The sequence below is a fragment of the Zeugodacus cucurbitae genome, chromosome 4 (assembly GCF_028554725.1).
Source record: "Zeugodacus cucurbitae isolate PBARC_wt_2022May chromosome 4, idZeuCucr1.2, whole genome shotgun sequence".
Lineage (NCBI taxonomy): Eukaryota > Metazoa > Arthropoda > Insecta > Diptera > Tephritidae > Zeugodacus > Zeugodacus cucurbitae.
Genome location: NC_071669.1, coordinates 20,021,869 through 20,048,953, shown reverse-complemented (window position 1 = coordinate 20,048,953; position 27,085 = coordinate 20,021,869). Strand labels below are relative to the sequence as shown.

General features: G+C 38.1%; 1 protein-coding gene across 1 annotated transcript in view; it reads left to right on the top strand.

Annotated features, from left to right (window-relative positions):
* The first annotated feature begins 11,064 nt into the window (after positions 1-11,064).
* LOC105216494 (uncharacterized) overlaps positions 11,065-27,085 on the top strand; it is a 46,658-nt gene continuing 30,637 nt past the window's right edge. The window contains exons 1-2 of the mRNA XM_011191015.3: positions 11,065-11,545; positions 11,609-11,796. The gene's annotated coding sequence lies outside the window, so the exon portion shown is untranslated. The remainder of the gene's footprint in view (positions 11,546-11,608; positions 11,797-27,085) is intronic.

The following is a 27,085-nucleotide window of genomic DNA, read 5'->3' as shown; positions in this document are numbered from 1 at the left end:
AAAACTTTACACAAATACTGAATTTGAGGTTTGGCATCTCTAATTTAACAAGTAAGAAAGGGCTAAGTTCGGATGTAACCGAACATTTTATACTCTCACAATTTATTTATTTAACTTTATTTATATTGTATAATACACAATTTGACCCACATATTCGTCATATATATTGTATAAAGTCCATTGAAAGTTGGAAACCATAATATTAGGTTAGAAGCACCGAGGTCCTCATGTTCGATATATGGAGCCTTAAAAACCAATGGTCCGATTTCGGCGATTTTTGGAATGGGGCTGCCACACTATAAACATAGTATTTGTGCAAAGTTCTGCACCGATATCTTGTGTCTAGTGCTTATTTTATATATTGTAACGTAAACGATTCAGATCGTCTTCAAAGTTCTGGTACATAGGAAGTAGGCGTGGTTGTGAAGTGATTTGGCCTATTTTCACAACATATCATTGGGATGTAAGGAAACTATTACAAACCAAGTTTCATTGAAATCGGTCGAGTAGTTCCTGAGATATGGTTTTTGACCCATAAGTGGGCGATGCCACACCCATTTTCCATTTTGTAAAAAAATTTGAGTGCAGCTTCCATCTGCCATTTCTTATGTGAAATTTAGTGTTTCTGGCGTTTTTCGTTAGTGGGTTAACCCACTTTTAGTAATTTTCAACCTAACCTTTGTATAGGAGGTGGGCGTGGTTATTATCCGATTTCTTTAATTTTTGGATTGTATTAAGAAGTGGCTAAAAAAACGTTTGGTTTATATAGCTCTATTGGTTTCCGAGATATGTACAAAAACCTATTTGGGGGTGGGGCCACGCCCACCTCCCTAAAAAAATTACGTCCAAATATGCCCCTTCATACCAAATTTTATTTCCATAGCTTTATTTATTGCTTAGTTATGGCACTTTATGTGTTTTCGCCATTTTGTGGGCGTGGCAGTGGTCCGATTTTGCTCAAGCAACCTCGAAAGCAACCTTCCTATGGTGTTAAGAAATAAGTGTGCCAAGTTTCATCAAGATATCTTAATTTTTACTCAAGTTACAGCTTGCACAGACGGACGGACAGACAGACAGACATTCGGATTTGAACTCCACTCTTCACCCTGATCACTTTGATATATATAACCCTTTATCTAACTCGTTTAGTTTTGGGTGTTACAAACAACCGTTATGTAAACAAAACTATAATACTCTCTAGCAACTTTGTTGCGAGAGTATAAAAATTGTCGAAATCGGACTATAACTACTGAAAGCCCCCTATATTGCAAATGCAGACATCAGTGCCCGTGGGTAATTTGTTACGGAAAATTACTGTAAATATGTGACAGAAATAGTTAAAATCGGTCACAACTTCCCCACAAACTTAAAATTAGGGTTTTCAAACATACGTTGTGTTTTATACCACCTGTATCGAGGGGAGACATATTAGTAGAATAGAACAAAGTGAGCGTATAATCGTAGATATTATATAGCTTGATATAGGTGGAGTCCAACTGGTCCCCCATACAACGGGTGATCCAAGTAGAGGTACTTTCTTCAATAGCTGTCATTTTAATTTTTTACTGTATTGTAAGGCATTTTATCATGAAAAGACCACGTCCAGCACGCAGTGAAGAAAGTATAGCAGCAGTAGCTGAGAGTGTCCACGAAGACCGTGGGAGTCGATTCGGCGCAGTTCGCAGCAACTCGGACTGACGTATGGAATTTTACGTCGAGATCTTAAATTAAAAGCGTTCAAAATACTCGTATGCAAGAACTGAAGCCGCTTGACCGTCCCAAGCGACATCGCTTCGCTGAAAAGTTCCTAGATAGAGAAAAAAGATTTTAACAATCAAATATTTGTTAAAGTTCTACTGTGCCGGGATTCAATCAGCGACCAAATTGCAAAACGCCAAATGCTAATGGCTTCACACTTTTATATGCAAATGCTTGCTGCTACTCGCTTGCATTTCAAAGCGCTTTCACGGAATTATTTTTGGCGAACGGAATTTCAAAGTATTCTGTGATGCTATATCTGCGTGTAATTTTAGTTTTTTTGTGTTTTTTTTTGTATTTCCCAATTCAAAAAATTGCTTATTGAATATTTATGCTTTGTAATTTAATTTTATATTTTTATGTTTATGCCTGAGTTACGTTTAAATACTTCTACATATATGGGTTTAAAGGTAGCTTTTTACCAAAACTCTTGTATTTCTTTTTAATTTTATGAATAATAGTATTCACAAATGTATATTTCCATGTAAAAATGAATTATGGATATTGCGAGAAGCTCAGTATAATAGAAAAGCTCGTTATGCTGAAATTTATAAATTAAAAGTTAGAGAGAGGTTTGCTCTGTTTCATGAAAAATAATTGCAATTTATCTAATAAAAATTCGTAACATAGCTCATACCATTATTGGAGAATATGAAGTAAAGAGCCGAAGTTTTTCTACCCTAACAAGTCTTATGGATTCGGAATGCCTACAATGAGAGTACCACTGATTTTTATCGGGTTATCAGATAAAATTGTGAACCAAATGTCAATCAATTACTGCATTTTTGTTAATACGCGCATCTAGTTTAAAGATATCTTGAATCTTAATCTAGTTATCCACTTTCAAGTTAGCTTTTGAGGATCTGGGGAAAATATCGACAAGTTGTTTTTAACGTATATATCAAATAAAGGTATCGTCATGGAATCATTCTCATCCTATACCTTTAAAACTGAACGAATATATAATATAAGTTCGGAAATCATCTTGTAATGTATAAATATTGGTTGTCTTTCGAATTTCGTGGCTATGTATAAAGGGCTACAGAGCTCGTATCTGGCAATACTATACATCTTTGAAAGATCTTGACATAACCTACAAAACGACGATATGCATGACTAGTTTGGATATTGCGTTCAACAGTTATGGAATCAAATACGTCAATATCAAGCGAAAACGATCGTGGTTGAAGGCCGGTGAATCGTCCCAAACAGTGGCCAAGCCGGGATTGACGGACAGGAAGGATTTGCTGTGTGTTTGGTGGGATTGAGATGATATGGCCGTACGCTTAGTTCTACCATCTACAGCGAACAACTGGACCGCTTGAAGCAGGCGATCGACCCGAAGCGTCCAGATTTGGCCAACAGGAAGGCTGTAGTGTTCCACCAGGACAACGCCAGACAACACACTTCGTTGATGACTCGTCAGAAGCTACAGAACCTCGGTTGGGAGGTTTTATCGCATTCACCATATAGCCCGGACATAGCGCCAAGTAATTACCACCTGTTCCTGTCTATCTAAAAAATTTGCTCAGGCTTAGTAGACACATGCGACCATTTAGCCCTTCTACAGGTAGTCGATGGTGAATCAGATTATCGAGAACCATCGAAGCTCTTTCTTAATCCCTCTCAAAACCCTTTTTCTATTGGGCTTCATAATGTGATCTTGTTGACCCTGTTCATTTAGGCCTTCTCTATGTAGTCCATGAATACCAGAAAACGATGGTCATTCCTTTTCGGACCGATAAAACCGCCTTCACTTTTTTCGGAGCCGGTTCGGGCAGGAAATTTACTATTTCGATAGTAACTTGATCTCTACGATTTTCAAAAAAATTTTTGTTTCGTCAATGGACTCGAAGCAACGCAGAAACTCTTTCGGATTGCACTTAAACAGTGTCACAGTGTTACTGCTCTAAAGTGGTCAAACGGTTGCGTATGTTATTTAGAATGAACAGCTTTCCCATGCTAATATTTCAGGCAAAGCTGGCTCAGCTACGTGTTTATGGGCTTTAGTCATTTTCGGCGCTACAGGTTGTGCCTTATAAAATTTTGACGTACGATCGGGCGATGCGTACGATCGGGCGATGCTATGTATGTATATATAGGACTGCCTTCGTCTAATAAAACACTAAGCTCTAATAAATACTCACATATAAATATTTTTTTTGCTTATTTTGTAGTATTGCAGGATGTACCGGAAATATCTTGATAACTAGGCCACTTTTCTAATCGCACTGATATCGAGTGCATGTGTGAGTAATCCATCCTAAATCCCAATATCCATTAAAGTTCTTTTCTACAAGCGCCAACACATCTTCTATGGAGTAACAGCAATTTTTATCGCTTTCAATTAAAACGCTATTTCAAACGACACTTAACAGCACGGATGTCCTTCGAACGTAATCTACGAACTACAATTACAACAACAACAGCCATCTCAAATTAATTACAATTGCATGTTGCAGCAACTGATGAACGCCGCAGAAACCAACGGCCGTAAAGTGACCAATAATAAAGGAAGCAAGGAAGTGAGTATGAGAAGAGAAGAAGACAAAACCAATAACAAAAACAAAAAGCTTACAAATGCTTAGAAGGAAAACTACAAATCGTGCTTGTCAATATTTGATTAACTACAACGACGACTACAAGAACTAATCGAACCAAAAGACCTTGTACAAATTGACTATATTGTGGAGCCTTCATATAGATATATGTATGTGTCTTAAATGCACAAAGAACATTTACACTTTCGACGGCAGTACTTCTCTGGAAAATTGCGAGCACATAGCCGCCTGCATTTCTTGGTCCGAGACGCATTCGTCATGGATGGAGGCAATTCGTTACATACATATCCACAGCGACCTTGTATGGTGTGTTGTTGGTCAAGCATGACATCAGACAAATGTATACAAATGTGTGAAACTGGGGATGACATATAGACATACATATATAGAGACTCACATACATACTCACATATCTAAACATTGACTTCAATATAAATTGCTTCAGTCTTGGCAAGGTTCCCGCAATAGTTCATCACACAGTTACACCTTGAAACGCACACTCATACACACATATATACGACATGCATTCACCATTATATAGCTAACCGACAAAAGGTGGAAAGGTGCGCAATTAGTCCAACGCCCAACGTTATTGTAACACTTTGTAATTGCTCCACAAAACGTTTGGTAATTTTTCTTTAACGAACCTTAAATCGTTTTCGCATAGAGAATCATATCGTGTTAGCCGTTAGTTGGACACGAGACACATACACATCCTTTTCTGCACACTCACATTGGCTTGTCCTCGGCGCCTTTGTGCCTTGCGGTCTCGTTGTGCCATTGTAACAGTTACAAAAAGACCGAAGACCAAGTCCAACCGACATACAATGTAACAACAATACAAACATCGTAGCAGACATTAGGCAACAAAAGAGCGAGTCACCAACATTGCACCACAAAGCGTATTATACTCATCTTCTTTTCTTCACGAAAATTTATGTTGACTTTTGCACATTATGTAGCGCCTTTGTCGTTGGCTAACCCGCATTATAGGAATACAAATGCATTTGTTTGTTGGTGCCAAAAACACCTGGATTTGGCATGGATTCTTTAAGATGTCACCGCTTCTTAAGGCACACTGTTTGATTGATGTGGATGGTAGTTGATACATTTTTCATTAAATTCTCCTAAGAAATCAATTTGAAAACGCCCAGTTTTTCTTTTCAGTCATACCGGTTTGGCGGTAAACTACTTTGGTGACTCTTTTATTGGTAGTGAGTTCTGGGACGAACTGTTAAGGATCACTGTCATTTTTGTACTCTTGGACAGAGAAAGAGAGAGAGAGATATTCTGCAGACAAATTGTTGTTTAGTTTACTCTTTTCCCACGCAGTTCTAAACGGTCTTAACTAAGATTCTAAGAAGTTTGGTCGCTTAAAGAGCTAAATCAACAAAACCAATTTGAAAGACGATCCACAAATCTTGCACAAGGTAAAACTCCGAACATATTTCAACATAGCTTCTTCACTATCATTTTCGCTATGTAGAAAGAGAGAGAGAGCTAAGCTTAGACTTTAAAAAGAGAGTACTGAAAGTTTATTCAGCCTTTAAACGTAGTAAATAACCATAAACTTCTCAAAGAGTGTACGATAAGTTATTAGGGGAAGCTCTCTTTATGAAACAGGCCTTATCTGCTATAAAGTTTAAGAGAACTTTTACAGCTTCTCAACATTTTCCAATTAAAATGTAATGATAGTACTTGGGTCGAAAGGATCGTATGATTATAGAACATTCTGAATATCTTTCCATGACCGGAACTGGAATAGGACGTATTTAATGCTTAGTGAAAACTTGTTTTCGAAGCTGTGTTAGAAGTCATCAAGATTTTCCAGGAATCTCTGATATAAGTAAACCACGAAGAACCAAATACCAAACTTTAAAATAGTGCAATTAGTCTTTATAATATGTCTTACCAGTTTCTCTGATCTAAAAAGGACACAAAACGATACAATCCTGCAAAAAACAACAACAACTCATATTTCCTTTTCACCTACACTTTCTAATCTCCATTTATAATACATGCAAATAACTAATTTTCTTCTAAGAACCTAAACGCATATGTCCTTGCTCCTCTCTTTTGAGGGTCCCAACCGCATCCCTGAATATTTACTACAATATTTTCTATTCTATTATTATTTTCTTTCCATTATAATGTCTCCCTTCGCCACGCAAACAAATAAGTTTCAAATTTGCAAAGCCTTCAATAAATCATTAAAAGACCAAAGCTATTTTTCACCGGAGATTAATAGTTTTCCTTGTGCGAAATTTCTGATTAATGACACATGCATTTTTGCAGACGACTGGAGCAACCTTTTGCGAAAGCGAGGAAGAAGAAGGCGCAGTGGTAATTTTATTACTTGTCAATGAAAATTGTAAATATGTAGCTATTTATGTGGAGAAAAGGAATATATGGGAAAGTAACTGACAAATGTTTGGGTATAGTTATCGAAGCTATGTGTTCTAATTTGTAATTATAAAGTGTATCCACTCTCTAATATTTTTGAAAAAAAAAAACAAGTTGTATTACATTAGATTGGCTAAGAATACAATACCGTAAAAAGTATTCTATACTCAAAGAGCTCCAGTGCTGATTCTCAATTAAACTTTGATCACTTTCCTTATGGTATGTAATGGATCGAGTTCGATAAATGTTTTATGGGCCTGCTCTCGACCAGCTTGAAGATGACGTCCTTAGTATTTCTTTTTAGAGATACTAAAATAAATATCGGCATGAAAGTATTTATTTGTATTCAAAAGAGTATCCTTCATATGGATCAAACGAATACATTTCTCTGGAATACTTTAATGGATCTCCAATGTCAGATCAAACAAAGTCAGCTTGGAAGTTCAAAATATAGTTACATATTTATTTGTTGCAGCAATAGCAACTTTGAACTGGTTTAATATGTTTTTGAGACGTAATGTTCTCTGCTGACTTTACGCCAATATTTCCCAATATTTTCTTATGTTTCGATTTGTAAAATATGAATCATTATAAAAGAACGACTACGAATTCAAACATTCATGGTTGAGGTTGGGCCAAAAAAGATTTAAAGCCTTAGATTCGATTGGTTTTTGAAATTCGTAAGAACTGCATCGTATAATTGATATCTCTCGAGAATCTGTTACAAATCTTAATCTGGAGGACTCCGGTTTCCAATAAAAATATCTAGCAATATATGTCGAATCTTCTTAAAATGTTTCTGAAGAGACTGGGTTAGTAGTAGAGCCTCCTACTAAAAGTATTATAGCGCTTCGGTTTTATCTTTTTCCCCTATTTGCGGCGTACCCTACACTGTGTAAAGGTTGATAGGTTTAATGAAAGGCTATTGCAAATCTGAAATAAACTTAGAGACTTTTAATGCCATTGATCAGAATTTTTAGAACGAAAACTTCGATAACGCCGTCCATCTACATCTTCTTCTTCTTGACTGGCGTAGCCACCGCTTACGCGGTTATAGCCGAGTCCAAAACAGCGCGCCACGCATCTCTCCTTCTGGCAGTTTGGCGCCAATTGGTTATTCCAAGCGAAGCCAGGTCCCTCTCCACCTGGTCCTTCCATCGGAGTGGAGGTCTCCCTCTTCCTCTGCTTCCACCAGCGGGTACTGCATCGAATACTTTCAGAGCTGGAGCACCTTCATCCATTCGAACAACATGTCCTAGCCAGCGTAGCCGCTATTTTTTTATTCGCTAGACTATGTCTATGTCGTCGAATAACACATACAGCTCATCGTTCCATCGTCTGCGGTATTCGCCGTTGCCAATTCTTAAGGGACCATAAATCTTCCGCAAAACCTTTCTCTCGAAAACTCCTAGTGCCGTCTCATCGGATATTGACATCGTCCAAGCTTCTGCACCGTAAAGTAGGACGGGAATGATGAGAGACTTGTAGAGTTTGGTTTTTGTTCGTCGAGAGAGGACTTTACTTTTCATTTGCGTACTTAGTCCATAGTAGCACCTGTTGGCAAGAGTGATTCTTCGTTGGATTTCCAGGCTGACATTGTTATTGCTGTTAATGCTGGTTCCCAGGTAGACGAAATTATCTACAACTTCAAAGTTATGACTGTAAACAGTGACGTGGGAGCCAAGACGCGAATGCGCTGACTGTTTGTTTGACGACAGGAGATATTTCGTCTTGTCCTCGTTCACCACCAGACCCATACGCTTCGCTTCCTTATCCAGTCTGGAGAAAGCAGAACTAACGGCGCGGGTGTTGTTTCCAATGATATCGATATCATCGGCGTACGCCAGTAGCTGTACACTCTTATAGAAGATTGTACCTTCTCTGTTTAGCTCTGCAGCTCGTATTATTTTCTCCAGCATCAGGTTAAAGAAATCACACGAGAGTGAGTCACCTTGTCTGAAACCTCGTCTGGTATCGAACGGCTCGGAGAGGTCCTTCCCGATCCTGACGGAGTTTTTGGTGTTGCTCAACGTCAGCTTACACAGCCGTATTAGTTTTGCGGGGATACCAAATTCAGACATCGCGGCATAAAGGCAGCTCCTTTTCGTGCTGTCGAAAGCAGCTTTAAAGTCGACAAAGAGACACACCATCTCGATCCTATTTTCACGGGTCTTCTCCAAAATTTGGCGCATGGTGAATATCTGGTCCGTTGTTGATTTTCCAGGTCTAAAGCCACACTGATAAGGTCCAATCAGTTTGTTGACGGTGGGCTTTAGTCTTTCACACAATACGCTCGACAGAACCTTATACGCGATGTTGAGGAGGCTTATCCCACGGTAATTGGCGCAAATTGTGGGGTCTCCCTTTTTGTGTATTGGGCAGAGTACACTGAGATTCCAATCGTCAGGCATGCTTTCTTCCGACCATATTCTGCAAAGAAGCTGATGTAAGCACCTTATATGCTCTTCGCCGCCGAAACCTTCAGTTAGTCGCCGGATCTTTTCGTAAAATTTTCGAGCATTACCCCTGTCGACCAGCTTGTCAAGCTCTTCATACTCACGCATTTCGGCCTCTTTCTTTTTTTGTCTGCAAATGCGTCTCGCTTCCCTCTTCTGCTCTCGGTATCTTTCCCATCCCGCTCGTGTTGCGGTCGATCGCAACATTGCGAGGTAGGCAGTCTGTTTTCTCTCCACTACGAGACGACAATCCTCATCATACCAGCTGTTTTTTTGACTTTTCCGAAAACCAATGGTTTCGGTTGCAGCTGTACGTAAGGAGTTTGATATGCCGTCCCACAGCTCCCTTATACCGAGATGCTGATGAGTGCTCTCAGAGAGCAGGAGTGCAAGTCGAGTAGAAAATCGTTCGGCTGTCGGTTGTGATTGCAGCTTCTCGATGTCGAACCTTCCTTGTGTTTGTTGACGTGTGCGCTTTTCTACACAGAGGCGGGTGCGCATCTTAGCTGCTACAAGATAGTGGTCCGAGTCGATGTTGGGACCACGAAGCGTACGCACATCAAAAACACTGGAGACATGTCGTCCATCTATCACAACATGATCGATCTGGTTGCGAGTGATTCGATCCGGGGACAGGTAGCTTGATGGATTTTCTTATACTGGAATCTAGTACTACAGACGACCATATTTCGGGCCCGGCGAAGTCGATCAGCCTCAGACCGTTTGGTGATGTTTCGTCATGGAGGCTGAATTTTCCGACTGTTGTGCCAAAGACACCTTCTTTACCCACCCTAGCGTTGAGCATGATTTTGACATCGTGGCGGGGGCAGCGCTCATAGGTACGTTCTAGGCGCTCATAGAAGGTATCTTTGATCACTTCGTCCTTCTCTTCCGTCGGGGCGTGGGCGCAAATCAGCGATATGTTGAAGAACCTCGCTTTGATGCGGATTGTGGCTAGACGTTCATCCACCGGAGTGAATGCCAGGACTCGACGACGGAGTCTTTCTCCCACCACGAATCCCACACCGTATTTGCGCTCCTTTATATGGCCGCTGTAGTAGGTGTCACAAGGACCCACCTTCTTCCGTCCTTGTCCCGTCCATCGCATTTCTTGGATTGCGGTGATGTCAGCCTTCACTCTTACGAGGACATCAACCAGCTGGGCAGAGGCACCTTCCCAATTAAGGGTCCGGACATTCCAGGTGCATGCCCTTAAATCATAGTCCTTTATACGTTTGCCGTGGTCGTCATCAAAAGGGGGGTTTCTCATCCGAGGCCTGTGTTTCTTATTCACTGGTTATTCGTTTTTATGTGGTGGGTCCCAAGCCCTACGCACTACCGCATAAGCGGGATTCGCCTTCTCACTTTAGCTCGCTTCCAGACGGATGTCTGTTGGCTACCCAGAGGATACTTGGTCTAAGACCGGAAGTTGTGAGCTGCTTGAGCCACATGTAAAAGAATCGTTCATGGCATGACAGTCAGAAACTTTCCTCACTTACGTGAACTTCTACATATGACTCCATCCTCCAAACAAACTATGACTAGGAATATAACTATATGAGTGCTATAGTGAATCAAATACGTTCTACTTCAGATTCATCTATTGACATAAAGACGCTCCTCATATTTTGCTTGAATTTTATCAAGGACATCCAGTAACCCATTCTTATAGTCTTTTTGTTCGATGATTTCGTCTTTGATATCTTATTTTAACATCATCTAGATCCAGTTGTCATATACAACTAAATAAGGGATATAATAAGGGATCTAATCACTTCTCATAAATTTTTCCTCTTTCGTATCCTTATAATTATGGTTAGATTCGTTTGATGACTTAGCTTTCACTATCTTATTGTTAGAAAGAGTTTTGTCTTGAGTTTAGAAAGGGTTTTGTCACCACAATACTAGAACTGATTGTTTGCAATCTCATTTCGGAAAAACCTATTTCTGACCTCATTCTTTCTTAACGTTAACATTGGTCAGATACCTTTGTTGATCTCGTCTTTAACATATGAACGAATCAGCAACTAGGGATATTATGTTTTATCAGTCGGTATAACAACAACAATAATGGATCTGTTAATTTTTGATATTTTTTAAGACCGAATACTTACTTGCTACTTTTCATAACAGAAATGCTTTTAACTGGGAATGCTTTGAAACTCCATTGAAAGCAAAATTTGGGATTCGGAAAACATATTTTCTTGCAAATAATGCTAAAATTTGTGTTAAAAATTATTTGTGAAAAATTAAAAATTCTGTTTTCCTCAGCTATTCTTCCATAATTTTCGGAATTTGCTGCTTAACAATGTTTGGAACAAATTGAAATTTTGCTTTGATAACGACTGTGGATATGTACATACATATGTATGCATGTCTGCTGTCATAAAAGTTTTCTATGCATATGTATATGTATGTATGTTTTGTCAGTATGAATGTATGCAGACCTGCATTAAATCCATTGTGTCATGGTATTTTTACTTTCATATGCAAAGTGGAATAAGAGTTATGAATGGGTTGCCTACGAATATATTCATTTTATGGCATTTAATAAATTCAGACAATAGACAAGGCATTTTGGTTTTGAATGAAGCGGCAAACATATGGAATCAATAACTGTGAATATTTATGTGCATTTGCGCCTTTGTATGTGTGTCTGTATGTCTGTATGTTTGTATCAATATTATTGAACACATGCAGCTGCGGCGGTAGCACCAACAACAATAACAACAAAAAAATGTGTAAAGCAAACATGTGAATGCATTCACAGATTTATGTTGCAAGTGCACACACACACACACATGAGCGTTCCCACACTTGCGTTTATCTGCTTTTGTTAAAGTATTTGCGTGTTTTGTTTGCAAAGATCCTCGGTGCAAGTAAACTGGACTCATCCCCTGCGGGACAATAGGCACAAATGAAAAGCGTAACCAGCTGCGAGATTTTTGCACACAATGGTCCACGAGCAGTTCGCTCGCTCGTAAGCTGGTTAGCTGGCTGTTGAATTGGCCGATTCTTTTTTTTCTGTTGACCACTGTTAGACTGGTCAAATATACAGATGCATATAGAGTTGGTTGACAGTTTGTGTTTTAACTTGATTTTTTAGATTTTTATTGTTGGTGTTGGTCGTCCTTTGTCGTTTTGCATACGGCGAAGGTGCTTGGTGCATCGCAAATACAGTGTAGGACATGTAAATGAAACTTTTTGTTAAATACATATGTCTAAGGCCACAGAGGTTAGTAGTTTTCGAAATGCCAAACAGATACGGAACATCCTCATCCTTTAGGAATTAGATTCAATTTTGAAAACTGAGCTCATGGTTTATTCTTTTTGGAGAACGGTGATCTGTTCTGTAGGCATGCAAGGCTTAAGACCAACCGAGTTGCTGTTGCTCATATGATCTAGTTAGAATAACTGGAAGTCTATGTAAGAATGAGGCTCTCCATTTGCTTTAATTCCCATGCAAGCTTTGCTGATGAAGAGCTTCGTAACTCCTGAGCGAATTCTTTACCGCGAAAATATGTTTTTACAATTAATGGTTCATATTTCACGGGTTGAGTCAAAATCCAAAGGCTTTACAAACTAATGCGGACATACAATGGAACAGTCTTGAACAGAAGGTATAATTATGGGAAATCAAGTATGAAAACTTAGCATTAAGGGACCTTAGGAGTATAATAGACCGAGTTTGTGATTGTCGTTGTTGTATAACTTATTTGAACCCTGTGAGGAGTTAGTAATTTAGAGTATATATCAATGTCATTAAACAAAGGACCAGAAAGTAGAATGTTCGAAAAGATAGACCTGTAGAAAGAAAGTGTATACGCTAAGTATTTAGTTCAAGAGACGTCTCGAGTTCTTCATCTGAATTTGTAAGAGTTTTGTTCCAGGATATCATTCACATGAATGGAGTTGATGAAGGCATTCTTCTTCAGCACTACAACCGTGGATTGGTCTGGACCGCGAATACAAAACTTCGTCGATTGCCTCTATCCTTTACGAAGTCACGCCAGTTGTACATTCCAAGTGCAGACAGGTCCTTAAGCACTTGATACTTCCATTGAATGCGTGAACATGCGTTGCTTCTGTTGTCCACGCATGGGTGCTTTTCACTGGAGCATCGTCTTCTATATCTATTTTTTTTAATTATATAGTTAAATATCCATGTCGTCGTAGATCTCATACAGTTCATGGATTCATCTTCTTCGGTTTTCCTTGCCGACGCGGATGGCTCCAAAGTTCATGTAGAGAACAGTTCTCTCGAATGTTCCAAGTACCTTCTCATCTCGGGTTGTCTCGCCCATGTTTCTGCGCCAAATTAAAGGACGGGAATGATGAGAGACTTATAGAATATGGAATTATGGAATAATTGGTTTAATATGAACTAGACTAGACACTAATATTTTCTTTATATTATTTTGAATATCTTTACAACTGGCACTATTTCATTGCCCGACACTGTAAAACTATGCCCAGCATACTATGCACCTACAGGTAATGTGGCAGGCACCCTTTTGCGACAGATATGCAAAAAGCGCCGAATGCAAATCCTTTCAGAATTTTGCAGTTTTTACTTGCAATTCTATTTCAATTTATTTTTACTTTTTAGATTTGAGATTATTTTTTCTCTACAACGAGTGGACACTTGTTCACTGGATGTCCATTGTGGAATTTTTTGCACTTTCATTTGAACACAGGCGCAAACACACAAATGCACATGTGTGGCAAGTGAGGCATGCATTTTTGGTGGCATTGTTTGTGTTTCGAATTAAATTTGTCGCACTGTCTGCTGCAGCTAACCGAAAACTAACGAATTCGACGAATACGATTTAAATCCTAATGGAACACAGAGAACAGCAGGCGCGTTGTATTTTGCTGTTGTTGTTGTTGGTTTTTATTTTAATTTTTTGTTTTAGTGAGACTATATGTGGCATGCAACATGCATTTGTATGTGCGTTTGACTGTCAAGTTTTGTGGATTTATTTGGTTGAAAGTATTTGTTGTTGTTTTGCAACAACTCATATGCAGCATTTCATGTGTTAACATTTAATTTGAATTTTACGTGCAAACATTTATCTGCAAGCTGTTTGCAAAAACTCACCGGCCTACTTGCCCCTCAACCATCAGCTATCAACGCTTAGCAGGCATGTTGCATGTTCTTCAACAGCTACTCTACAGGTGCAACACAAATCAATGTGCACTCACGTGTGTCTTAGTATGACTGTGTGTTCATCAGCCAGCCAAGCCCTCAAGCCCTGTAATCGTCTGACGTTTACGCTTAATTTTCCTTTTATTCGCCACAAAAAGTTACTGCCACCAAACGTTGCAAGCGCTGCATAATGATATACATGCAACTACTATACTATATATTTATGTACATATGTATATGTGCTTGCTTTTGACTTGCAGCTGGTAAACAGTCGACGAAAACACGCATGCGCAGCTTAATCTCTTCGTACACGGCCATAATTTGGGCAACTTAGTTAGAAATCCGTTGGAGCAGCAGGTGAATTTTCGACATGGATTACCTTTTTATGCGTGCAACAGCGCTTAATTCATCATATACAACTACACATACAGATGCAACACACAACCGCGCAGCTGCGCCGCAAATTGCACTGTAAATGCACTTTCGGTTATCGCGTCTTTATTAGCCTCACTGCTTCGGTTTTAACCATTTCATTAACGAAATTTGACTTTCTTCGCCACTTTTCGAATTTCATTCATAATTTCAATAATTTGTTGATAATTTTTATGCTACTCTATACGCAGCTGCGCGTTGATCAGTTAATAACTGTTAATGCATTGTAACGGTAAGTTTTTTGCTTACTTTAACATATTTTCCCACCTTTAGTGTCTTATTTAGCTGTTTAACGGGATTTTATTGAAAGTTCGTTCCGCCAGTTTTTTTGGTTCAGATAAAACTGAACTTAAATAAAGAAATTATTTCTTCTCTGCTTTTCCGAAACGTCTAAACAAGTTTATAGATCAACCATTATATTTTCTGCAGTATTTGAAAATTTTGAGTTTTATCATTTCTTTAATGCGAATGTGGTTTAGCTGTCATTTCGATCTCGAAACTAATTTTATATAGCCTCGTCAATCTTCCAAGCGTGTTTCTAACCAAATTTTTTGACAAATGTCATGTAACAAGGCAATATCCTCCAGCATTGAACGAAATATTCCAACCCTCCATTTGTCCAAGAATGGGTAAACAAATCTCCGAAAATTTCTTGGGAGAAGATGCCTGAAGGCCACTGATTGATTTGAGTTAGTGGCCAGATAAAAAGAAATTATGAAAAAGTATTTTCAGAGGCTTATAATAACTATTGAATCCAAATATAGGTATTTGGATTAAGAACTGTTTATAAAGCCGGCCTGTTCTGACCCTGTCTCTGACTTTTACAATTAAAAACCAATAAGTGTGGGAATTCTGAAATAGTATTTCGGACGAGCTAGGTCATTTGCAAGCACTGTAAATGGCCAGATTCCCACTTGATTTCTATTTCCAACCTATCTTATTCTTAAAATCCTTCATTGAGGGGAACGCCATATTTCTATTGTTTTAAAGATCGATAACTCATTACTCTATATAAGATGAACATAATTACAATGAACAGAGACTAAGGTGGAATAGAAACAGTGGAGTTCATAGGGTGAACCTGTACTGATGAAGACGAAGACTGTTATATCGACCAGTAAGTTGATTGTCATCATTTTTGGAATTTATATCGAATATCTGAAGACAAAAAGGAATTAAAAAAAACTGTCGAATTTGATAAAAATAAACGCTATTGCCACGATCAAATTTGTTAAATTAGACTATGAAGAGCTATCCCAACCACTGTATAGTCCAGATTTTGCTCCATGCAACTAGCTTTTGCTTTCAATCTCAAAAAAGTCATTCAGAGAGCAGTTATTCGACGATATGTCTACATTTGTCTATGTCTTTTTGTTTGTCTATTTGTTATCTCTGTGAAACTCAAACGGTTATGCATTCTGGATTGGTGCAGAACAGCTCCGTCCAAATAGGGATAGATATCTTCTATCCTTTCGATACCAGACGATGTTTTAGACATGGTGATTCCAACTCGTGCGTCTTCTTTAATATAATGCTGGAAAAGGTGATAAGCGTCGCTTATCAGTCGCAAACCATTATAAAAAGACAATCCTACTGGGAACATTGACAATATAGGCCTTAGGAACAGTGTTGTCAGCGCAACATTTTACAACCTATAAAAATAAGTAAAATAGGTTGATATTGTAGTAAACGTGGGCAAGACAAAGTACCTGTAAACATAACATCACATAAATATTTCTCGCGTCTTGGAAACTGATTCACTGCAATAAAAGTCTCAATCTGGAGATCAAGCGCAGAATAACTCTTACTAACAGGTCTACTTTGGAATCAGTAGACAAGAATTGAGCAGATCCCTCTTTCGAACAAAAATTCTCGTCCTATTATACGGTGCATAAACATAAACCATGACAAACCTCGATGAAAAATGACTCGAGACTCGATACACTTGGAGTATTCGAGAGAACTATTCTTCGCAAGACGTTTGAAGCCCTCTGCGTGAGTGAGGAGTACCGATGAAGATGTAATCATGAACTGTATGAGCTCTACGGCGACATGCGTCAGCGAAAAGTTCCTTCAATTCGAGACCCATTGGTAGACAGCGAAGGTGCGGTGAGATGTACGATTGGCCATGAAAGCAGATGTCAAGGCATTGTCTAAAAAATTTAACTTTAATATAATTATTAGCATTTAAAGTAACACCTACTCCTTTGCTTTGTCTCCTTTACTTATCTTTAACTATTTGGGTTATATTATATTTTAAAATATTATTAATAGAATATCTAAAATTAAGTTTAAACTGATTGTCGAATAAAAATTTAGGAACATGTGAACAAAAATTCATCTCTTTTTAGAAATAACTTGTATCTAATATAGTAGTTCAACACATCCAAGTGATGGTCGAGCTACTCTCAAATTCACTACGCATATACCAATCATCATAAATACTATAGTATAATATATAAATGTATGTATGTCATCCATATATCACCGCCTATGCAAAAACAAACACTTCGCTGCACCGCTTGTCGCGCACATCTGTAGGAAGTGAGGAATACAAACGCTCGAATTTCACCACATCATATCCTTAAGATTCTAAACACTAAAACAGCGGTAGCACCATGGCTTGGCAGCTCCAATTACCTTGTGCAAAACGACGAAAAAGAAGCCACAACCGCTCAGCAAACAACGAAGACGGTTCTCCTGCGCTGCAGTGAAAGACGGTGCGTTCATTTTTTAAACCGCAACGATGTCATCAACGCTTTTATTGCTTACCTGCTATTAGCCGGTGTGCAGCGCGTATCATTTAACGCCCAGCTACCTGCGCGTCCGCAAAGCAATTGCAAAACCCAAAAAACACCAAAAACCAAAAACTCATAAAGCGAAATGTGAAACCCAAGCGAAGTGGAGAACTGTGGAGAAAACACACAAAAAAAAGGAAGAAAACACTTTGCCTATAAACAAACATTAAGCGGAGATGCGGCAGCAGCTTCCTGCCTTCATTTAATTGTGTTCACTCGTGAAATCTGCGGTGAGAAAGCCGTATGTGGCGCAAATAAAATCCGCACACTCGAGTAAATGGAGTTGTCTAGGATTTAATGCACGTCTCTCTTTGGGTGTGCGCGTGTGTGTGTACGGTTACCAATAACATGTTGTCATCACGAATCAACCACAACATATCCTCCCACTTCCGTTGACGCCAGCGACGCGCGATAATGCTTCACATCTAAGCAACCTTGTTGGGAATGCGTAAAGATTTTCAGAGTGGGCGTTGCCAATGCGTTGTTGCGATTTCGCGTGTTTTGGTTAAAAGGCAAAACGGGAAATACGAGTAATCATCGAAGTAATCGACCTAAAAACAAGCATGTCTGTTTACTTGTTTATTTACGGGCAGGATGTGTGTCCTTTTTGTTGCGTTTTGAGAACGCGTTGTTGTGTATCCATTTGAGGTTCGCAATTGTTGAACTATATGTTATTCGAGAGAGCAGGCCTTTTTCTTCGCAAAAGTGGAACAGAAAAGGTAAAGTGTCGCGGTAGTGAGGTAGAGTGGGAACTTCATTAATTTCAGTTGCGGGAGTTTTAGATTTACAACAGGAATAATTTATTTCTAAGCGGTTTGATAACACAAATATGGGTAAACATGTATTTATATAAACCATTATTAATTTGTATATAAACTCTTGTTAGCCATATAAACAAGATTTTCTCTAAGCTGCTTCTTGCTATTATCTTATAAGTGCAAATATATTTGTGATCGCCTAAAGCGCTTCGTCGATATATGGGATCATTTAGATTTTTCTATCAGATTTTGGCATAGCAAAGGACAGGTGTATCAACCGTGTAAGTGAGACCATACCTTGTAACTTGAATCCTTATGAATATCAATCTTCTGGCTAGAAGACAAATGTTTATCGCATTCTGTTTAATTATGAATTCTTGAAGGAACATTTTCTGTAGCTTGACAAACATCACCATTTGGATCTGACCAATTGATTCAATCATCATCATCAATTAGGCACGGCAACCGGGTGAAGCGTCCATAAGCCTTCCCCAGTCGTCCCTGTATTCCACATGACGACGACATTTCGGGATTTCAAGCTTCGCCTGGTCTACATCTACTTGATCATTCCACCTGATTTTCGGTCGACCTTTTCTTCGTCGGCCGTCAGGGGTACCATATCGTATATGTTTTCAAATAAATAATAAATTAAATATAAGAATGTGACTAGTATAAACGAAACAAAAATTTTAGAAAAAAAATTTTAAGCTCTCTCAAAAACACTACTAACTTTTTAATAAAAGTAGTATACCCTCTGCCCTTTCAAAAGAAGAATTGGCATGGGGACAGTTTGGTGAAACAGTTCTTCTGTATGTATATCTATAATATAAAAACAAGTAAGGAAGGGCTAAGTTCGGGTGTAACCGAACATTTTATACTTCCGCAATTTATTTATTTAACTTTATTTATATTATATAATATACAATTTGACCCACATATTCGTCATATATATTGTATAAAGTCCATTGAAAGTTGGAAACCATAATATTAGGTTAGAAGCACCGAGGTCCTCGTGTTCGGTATATTGGGCCTTAAACCTAACCTATTAACATAGTATTTGTGCAAAGTTCTGCACCGATATCTTCACTAGTACTTACTTTATATATTGTAAAGTAAACGATTCAGATTGTCTTCAAAGTTCAGGCATATAGGAAGTAGGCGTGGTTGTGAAACGATTTGGCCTATTTTCACAACATATCAATGGGATGTAAGGAAACTATTACAAACCAAGTTTCATTGAAATCGGTCGAGTAGTTCCTGAGATATGGTTTTTGACCCATAAGTGGGCGACGCCACGCCCATTTTCCATTTTGTAAAAAAATCTGAGTGCAGCTTCCATCTGCCATTTCTTATGTGAAATTTATTGTTTCTGACGTTTTTCGTTAGTGAGTTAACCCACTTTTAGTAATTTTCAACCTAACTTTTGTATGGGAGGTGGGCGTGGTTATGATCCGATTTCTTTCATTTTTGGACTGTATTAGGAAGTCGCTAAAAAAACGACTGCAGAAAGTTTGGTTTATATAGCTCTATTGGTTTGAGAGATATGTACCAAAAACTTAGTAGGGGGCGGTACCACGCCCACTTCCCCAAAAAAATTTCATTCAAATATGCCCCTTCATAGTGCGATCCTTCATACCAAATTTTATTTCCATAGCTTTATTTATGGCTTAGTTATGGCACTTTATGTGTTTTCGGTTTTCGCCATTTTGTGGGCGTGGCAGTGGTCCGATTTTGCTCATTTTCGCAACCTTCCTATGGTGCCAAGAAATAAGTGTGCCAAGTTTCATCAAGATATCTCAATTTTTACTGAAGTTACAGCTTGCACAGACGGACGGACGGACGGACAGACAGACATTCGGATTTGAACTCCACTCTTCACCCTGATCACTTTGGTATATATAACCCTATATCCAACTCGTTTAGTTTTGGGTGTTACAAGCAACCGTTATGTGAACAAAACTATAATACTCTCTTTAGCAACATTTGTTGCAAGAGTATAATGAATCGCTAAATGTGTTGCTAAGCGTGTAACTCGAGAACAGCTGAACCGATTTCGCAAATTTTTCTTTTTAAATATTTCTTGAAGTACAAGGATGGTTCTTACGGAGAGAAAATTACAAAAATTCCCTGAAAAAGTCAAAAGTTCACATTTTTCTAATCTCCCATACAAACAATTTGAATTCTATACTTATACATTCATACATATGTATGTATATAAAAACGAATTGCTGTTCGTTAGTCTCGCAAGAAGTCGAGAACTGGACCGATCTGGCTAATTTTAGTCTTGAAATATTCGTGGAAGGCCAGAAAAAGATTAGAAAGTGAGTAAATATGGAAAAATTGCGGGGAAGATTGCAATAACAGAACTTTATATGAGTTGACAAAAAGATTAAAAAAAAATTAGAAAAGAAAAAATAATAATATTTTGAAGGTAGTCATTGTTGCTTTGTTAAAATATTTTTGTCATTGTTCAATTGTATAAGGTTGTGTCGATAGCTCAAAACAATTTGTAACAATTAAGGAAAGTCTAAGTTCGGCTGCAACCGAACATTTTATACTCTCGCAATTCAATGATGTAATTTTATCAAGATTACACACAATTTGACCCATATATACGGCACGAAGTCCACTAGAATAACGAAAATCATGATATATAGTTATGAGGGCTGAGGTAATTCCTGAACCAATTTCACTCATTTTCACCACCAAGGTATAAAGGGAATAGGGGCAACTTGGCACCTGTTAGTAGGCAGATAAACGGTACATTCGGACTTGAAATTACTCCTAAATTTCTAACTAATCGCATGCCTAAAATCATCTAATTTATGGCAACACATAAAGAATCGTCAATTAACACTAATATCAAACTGGATTGGGAAATGGCAGTGTGATTAATAACATTTCCAATAGATTTCTGCCACTTCATGGAACCATAAATGACTGATTGAATGATCTATTGGTGGTAAAAAACAAAGATGTCGATGTTTTCAATGCGACAATTCGGGATTTCGTTCCAGAAGAGTTGACACAGCTACAAACCAGGATGACGTAATCAATTAGGGATTAAGGCCAGCAATATCATCACCGAAGCCAAGATTGTGCCAACTAGGAAATTTGCTCATATGTTACGTATTTCAATACACGATTTAAAAAAATTCAAATTTTAACAAATTATGATGATTTACGCATTTACAGATTTACAATAATGTATATCAATCAATATACCGGTTACCACGTTTTCATATATTGAAAAATTTACTAATTTAATGTAAACCTTAGCCACAAAAGCTTGTGGTCGGGTCTGCTAGTATATATATATATATATTTATATATATTTGCCGTATGCACCTCTTATGCGATTATTGTCGAATCTATTTAAGCTCCCGCTTGCAGTTTGACGCTAGTGGGAGATACCAATGAAAACTAGGTCAATTTCCACCTGGTTTTTCCAACGGAGTGGAGGGCTTCCTCTGCTTCCACCAGCGGGTACTGCATCGAACACATTGAAAATTGGAGCGCTTTCGTCCATTCGAACAACTTGATCTAGCCAGCGTAGCCGCTGTCTTTTTATCGTCGAAAAACTCATACAGCTCATCGTTCCATCGTCTGCGGTATTCGTTGTGGCCAATGTTCAAAAGTCCATAATCGCAAAACGTTTCTCTCGAAAACTCCTAGTGCCGTCTCATGGGATTTTGACATCGTCCATGCTTTTGCACCATAAAGCAGAACGTGGATGATAAGGGACTTGCAGAGTTTGATTTTGGTTCGTCGAGAGGGGACCCTAACATTCAATTGTCCACTCAGTCCAAAATAGCACCTGTTGGCAAGAGCGATTCTGCTTTGGATTGAGAGGCAGATATTTTTGTTTCAAGGCTCAAGCAGCTCACTACTTCCGGTCCGGATGTCATGATAAATAGTATCCTAGTTCACAAACCACTTGCAGACTGTTTCGGCAAAATTAATCAAGGCTAAACTAAATTCGGAAATATAATGAGATTGCCAGACTGTGAATGTCGGTGTAGCCTCTTTCAGAAAATTAATAAAACAAATATTGATTGGAAGTTGTTTCTGTTTTCCTTGATTTAATAATAAAACGGTGAAATACTTCCTTTATGTCCACCGTTTTTTCTGTAATAAGGTTTGAAGCAAATAACATATTCTAGAACTGATTTTTTTTTTAAGATTTATTCGTTAATAATTATTTTAAATTAATAATTTTCTATATATGTATATATTCGTTTGACTCTATAAATGAGTTAATATGGTTACAAGTTACACGTTTAGGCAACATTTTATCATCGGATAACACGATCTGAAACCTTATTGGTGGATAAAAACACCGTTATTAACGTTGTTCGAAGCGTTCTATATTTACGACCAAAATGTTCTCTTTGTTATATCGAAATCATCTCTGAAATCGTAATCTTTGAGGGTTTCTAGGAGCGGAGGTTAGTTGAGAAGGTTAAGTCAATATTTTGAGGCTAGTTACACATTGTTAGAGTTAACAGAATCTTAATCAGAGTCCTATACTTTTATATACTAGATGTTGCGTGTCATATCTTATCTACATTATCTATAAAGAATTTTAGGATGAAATATCATAGTTTCATACCAAATAAATACTACGCTGCAGACAGGCTCAACTTCATTTAGGTAAGTTATGTAGTTGAAGTTAGTTCAGTTAATGTATTAAGTCTAAGATCGAGATCATATCAAATATCTGTCGTAAATAGTTACTATATTCTCCTTTTAGCACCCCTTTTTTTGTAATGACATCTGAATATATTTATAGAGCTTCTCTATTTGTAGTAATCGTCTTCATATTATTTAATCGGTGAGAGTCCTTTTATCACATCGGTTTTGTGAGAAGTTTTCCATTTAAGAAATATAAACGGATTCCTCTGGAAGCAGATAAAATTTATATCGGAACTCTATCTCCAGGCCATCAACTTAATCGGTGAATATATCAGACAGGAAATACTTAACGAGATGACAACAACTGAATTTTTCAACTTCGTAGTCTAACGAAAAGTAAAGTTCTTTAACAATATCAAAGAAGGCGTTTCATGGGTAGGTTAGGGGAGACAAAATTTAGCAATAATGTGTGATCCATATTGTCATCGCTGTGTGTAAGCTTTTTTAAGTTATATGAAATGCCTTTATCCTTTCAATCGGTATTTCGAATTACCGCTAACACCTGCGAATTATAACAGCAACGAAGAAAAACAATTTAAATTAAGTCCATAATGGATATGCGTTTGCCATTACTTTTTATTAAAGTCATTTCGGGTAAGTCCACTTTTATAAATCATTTTTTGCGCGTATAAATATTTGTTAGGCGGAAGTAAATCGCACTGACTGCAGAAAAAGTGACTCAGAAAAACAAATCTACTGAATATATGGTATGAAGGCGGCTACTAGTTGCTGGCTGGCGTATGCCGGATGTAAAATTCCCACCTGCGTTGCCAATTGTTGTTCCTGCCATGCATTATGGTTATTGTGCTGCGCGCTTTGTTGTTGTCGGAAGGTACGTACAAAAATTCAATAACGGATGTAAATAAACCACAAGAGATCGATTTCTGCTTGCAACAGATGCCGCTAGGATTTCGCTTCTTTTTTAATGTGCGCCACAAGCAAGCAATGAAGCAGCGGGTCAGTGAATCGAGCGGCTAGCAAGCCACGTACGGCCTATGGGCCGTGCATAAAAAGGGAATAAGCGAAAAAGCGTGCGCCATAGCTGATATGGCACGAAGAGTACAAATGTTTGTGTGTCTATAGAGTATGTATACTTTTTTTTGAGTTTTGGGCTTGAAGTCCAAATATATGGGCGGCCAGCCAACCAACTAACTAAATGATCAGCTGTCCAGCTGGACAAATGTTCAATGCGTAAAAAATGCACATAAAAATGTGTACGGGTAAATATTGTACAAAAAGAAGCTACGGAACAAAGTAAGGGAAGACTAAATTCGAATGGCATTAAACCCGTTAAAAGCGCAATTCTTCGGAGAGATGTTATGCTATCAAACATCTCCTTTCGAGTTTATGGGACAGACGAAAATTAAGTTCTTCATTTTGACTTGGTACTGGACATTGGCCCAATTTTGCAGGTGTTGACTTCCTACAATATCTGATAGGAGTATTACTCCACATATCATATACATAACGCTTTAAGTCAGGGTCCAATAGAGATCGGATCTTACTGGATATTGTTACTTTTATGAGAAACTAGACTTGGGCTTCGTTAAGAAAAGCCTTTATTATTCAATTTTCTCAGTTCAGAGTAGCGCTATTGATATGAGTAATTTTACTTTGTAGTTGAAGCCTGAGATTTTATCCTATCGTATTTCCTATATCCTGCAGATAAAAGTTGTCCTTTTTTTAAAGAAAAAAACATAGAAAATTTAAAATTAATAGGGAATGCTTATTTTAATTCGAAAGAACATTATTTATAATTATTTCTTCCAAATGTTGGCTGTGGCTACGTTTGTGATGGTCCATCCGCTGAGTCCAATTTTCGATTACTCGTTCGAGCATTTCGACTGGCAACTGACGAATGACACGCGAGATATTTTCCTCCGAGGCCTGAATCGAAGCGGGATTGTTCGCATAGACTTTAGACTTCACATATTGCCACAGGAAAAAGTGTAACGGTGTGATATCTTCGTGGCCAATCGACCGGCCCAAAACGTGAAATTATCTCCTCACCGCAGTGTTCTCTCAATAAATCCAGGAATAGTCGAGTCTGAGCCGTAGTGAGAAGGCGCGATGAGAAGCCGTCCGTACTGAATCATATTTACGAGACTACCGTTAGTCGCACCTAACACCATTATTCCTGAATAACCCCTGGGTATAAAAATACTAGCATAGCATTCATAACCAACTTGACTCTGCGAGAGAACGAACTTCGCGTGGGTGTCCAGCGCCAGCTAACTGCAACTGTTGCACGATAGTGGTGTCCAACTACAGAAACAAAAAAATCGGTTGTCCTGCACACAAAAAAAAAATTATGCCACATTTTTCACATTTTACAATAAATCGGTAGAAAAACTTGCCAAAAAAATATGACAAGAAAAAGCATTTATAAAAGGATTTACCTGCAATGTGTTTGTATAAGTAATGCCCCGACCACCGCCATCACCATCACCGTCTTCCACATTTTATGGCATATTTACATATGTATTTATTTGGCGTTGCATATGCACGAGTACATATTTGCAAAAAGTTACATCCTTTTGTTGCCGTCCGCCAGCAGCTGTTCCACAGGTTGTTGCAACAAGCCAGCCGGAGTCAACGAGTGAAAAACGCTGGCGGTGTGGCAAGGTGGTGGTATTGTTTGTTTTTGTTTTTGTGCATAAGTTTGTGCTGCAAATTTTTTACACAGATTTCAGCAAGCGTATGATACGTGGACTTTTTAAATTGAATCCCGTTAGTTTATTGAATAGTTGTCACCGGATTGAAATATTGTTCATGCAATTTATGAGTTATTCACAAGAGATGAACTTCCGCAACAAAAGCGGACAAATAGTGCAATTGCAAGCATAAATGGTTTTTGTAGGTTAAGTATGCATTTGATTGAAACGGAGCGTTTTTTGCGCATGGTATCGTAATATGGTTTCAATGAATGAATGCAGTAGTGGTTATATAAATATGGAATTATTGTGATGCCATACAGATCTTTTCACAACTATTGAGGACTTAATCAAATTTAATTTTTTTCGGGCATAAAAAGCAGTTGTACCACTACACCTTACGTGAAACTACGGAAGCTTATAACGAATACGGCCCTTTTGGTCTCTTTATATTACACGTTATTTTGTGGTAACTATCGGCGCATCGGGATAAATCATTCTATGAAAATCATTTCTGAAAACCAGTCGAAGACTCATTGGCTGTTTTTTTAATGATAGTGTAGATATAATTTTCCTGAGCGCATCTATTTTAATTGAGCAGGTTTTGAAATTGTAGTTGAGCAACCTTCGATTTCAGTTAGAACAAAAGTCACATCACATTCGATTTCTTAAGCCGAAGTGAATGAATTTGGTAGTCAGTCGTCTCGTCGGTTTATTTAGGAACTTTGGAGATATGGTGTAATTTCTTTATTTAGCATTTTATGTGGAGTGCCATGAAGAATCTGTGACATCCGTCAGAGAGAGAGAGAGAGAGGGTTCACAAAATACTCGACTAGCAGTAAGTATTATATATCCGTTCGGTTTATTGAATCTAAATTCGAGAATCCCGTAGTCAGATATCTTGTTGATATTATTTAGGTACTTTGGAGCTGTAGTTTAATTCCTTAAGTCATCATTTTTATGGAGTGCTATGTATGTTAGAAACGGCATTCCTCAAATAGATGGACACCAAACCGACAGGAAGCTTGGTTATTGTACTTGCCGTATAATTTATTTTTAATATTACTTGAAATCATCTCATCTTGGAATCCAGATCCACTGGCTCGGTGAGTTGAGATCCAACCACAATCACCCGGCATTCAATCGACTGGAATCCACAAGGTAGCAGAAGAAAAGATCGACCCTCTATAATTTGGAGAACAAATTTGGACATCGAAATATCTATGGTCCGAAAAAGTCGGAGTCAAAAGAAGAAGCTAGCGCAAGAACTTAACAAATGGAGGCCACAATGCCCATTGCTTTCACGCAGAGCCATAGGATACCATATGTATACCGTCAGTCCAGCGTTTAAGTATTGTTGGTGTTCAAAAAAAGAAAGAAAAAAGACTTAGTTTTACTTCGTCTATTCCCGGAAAATTTCA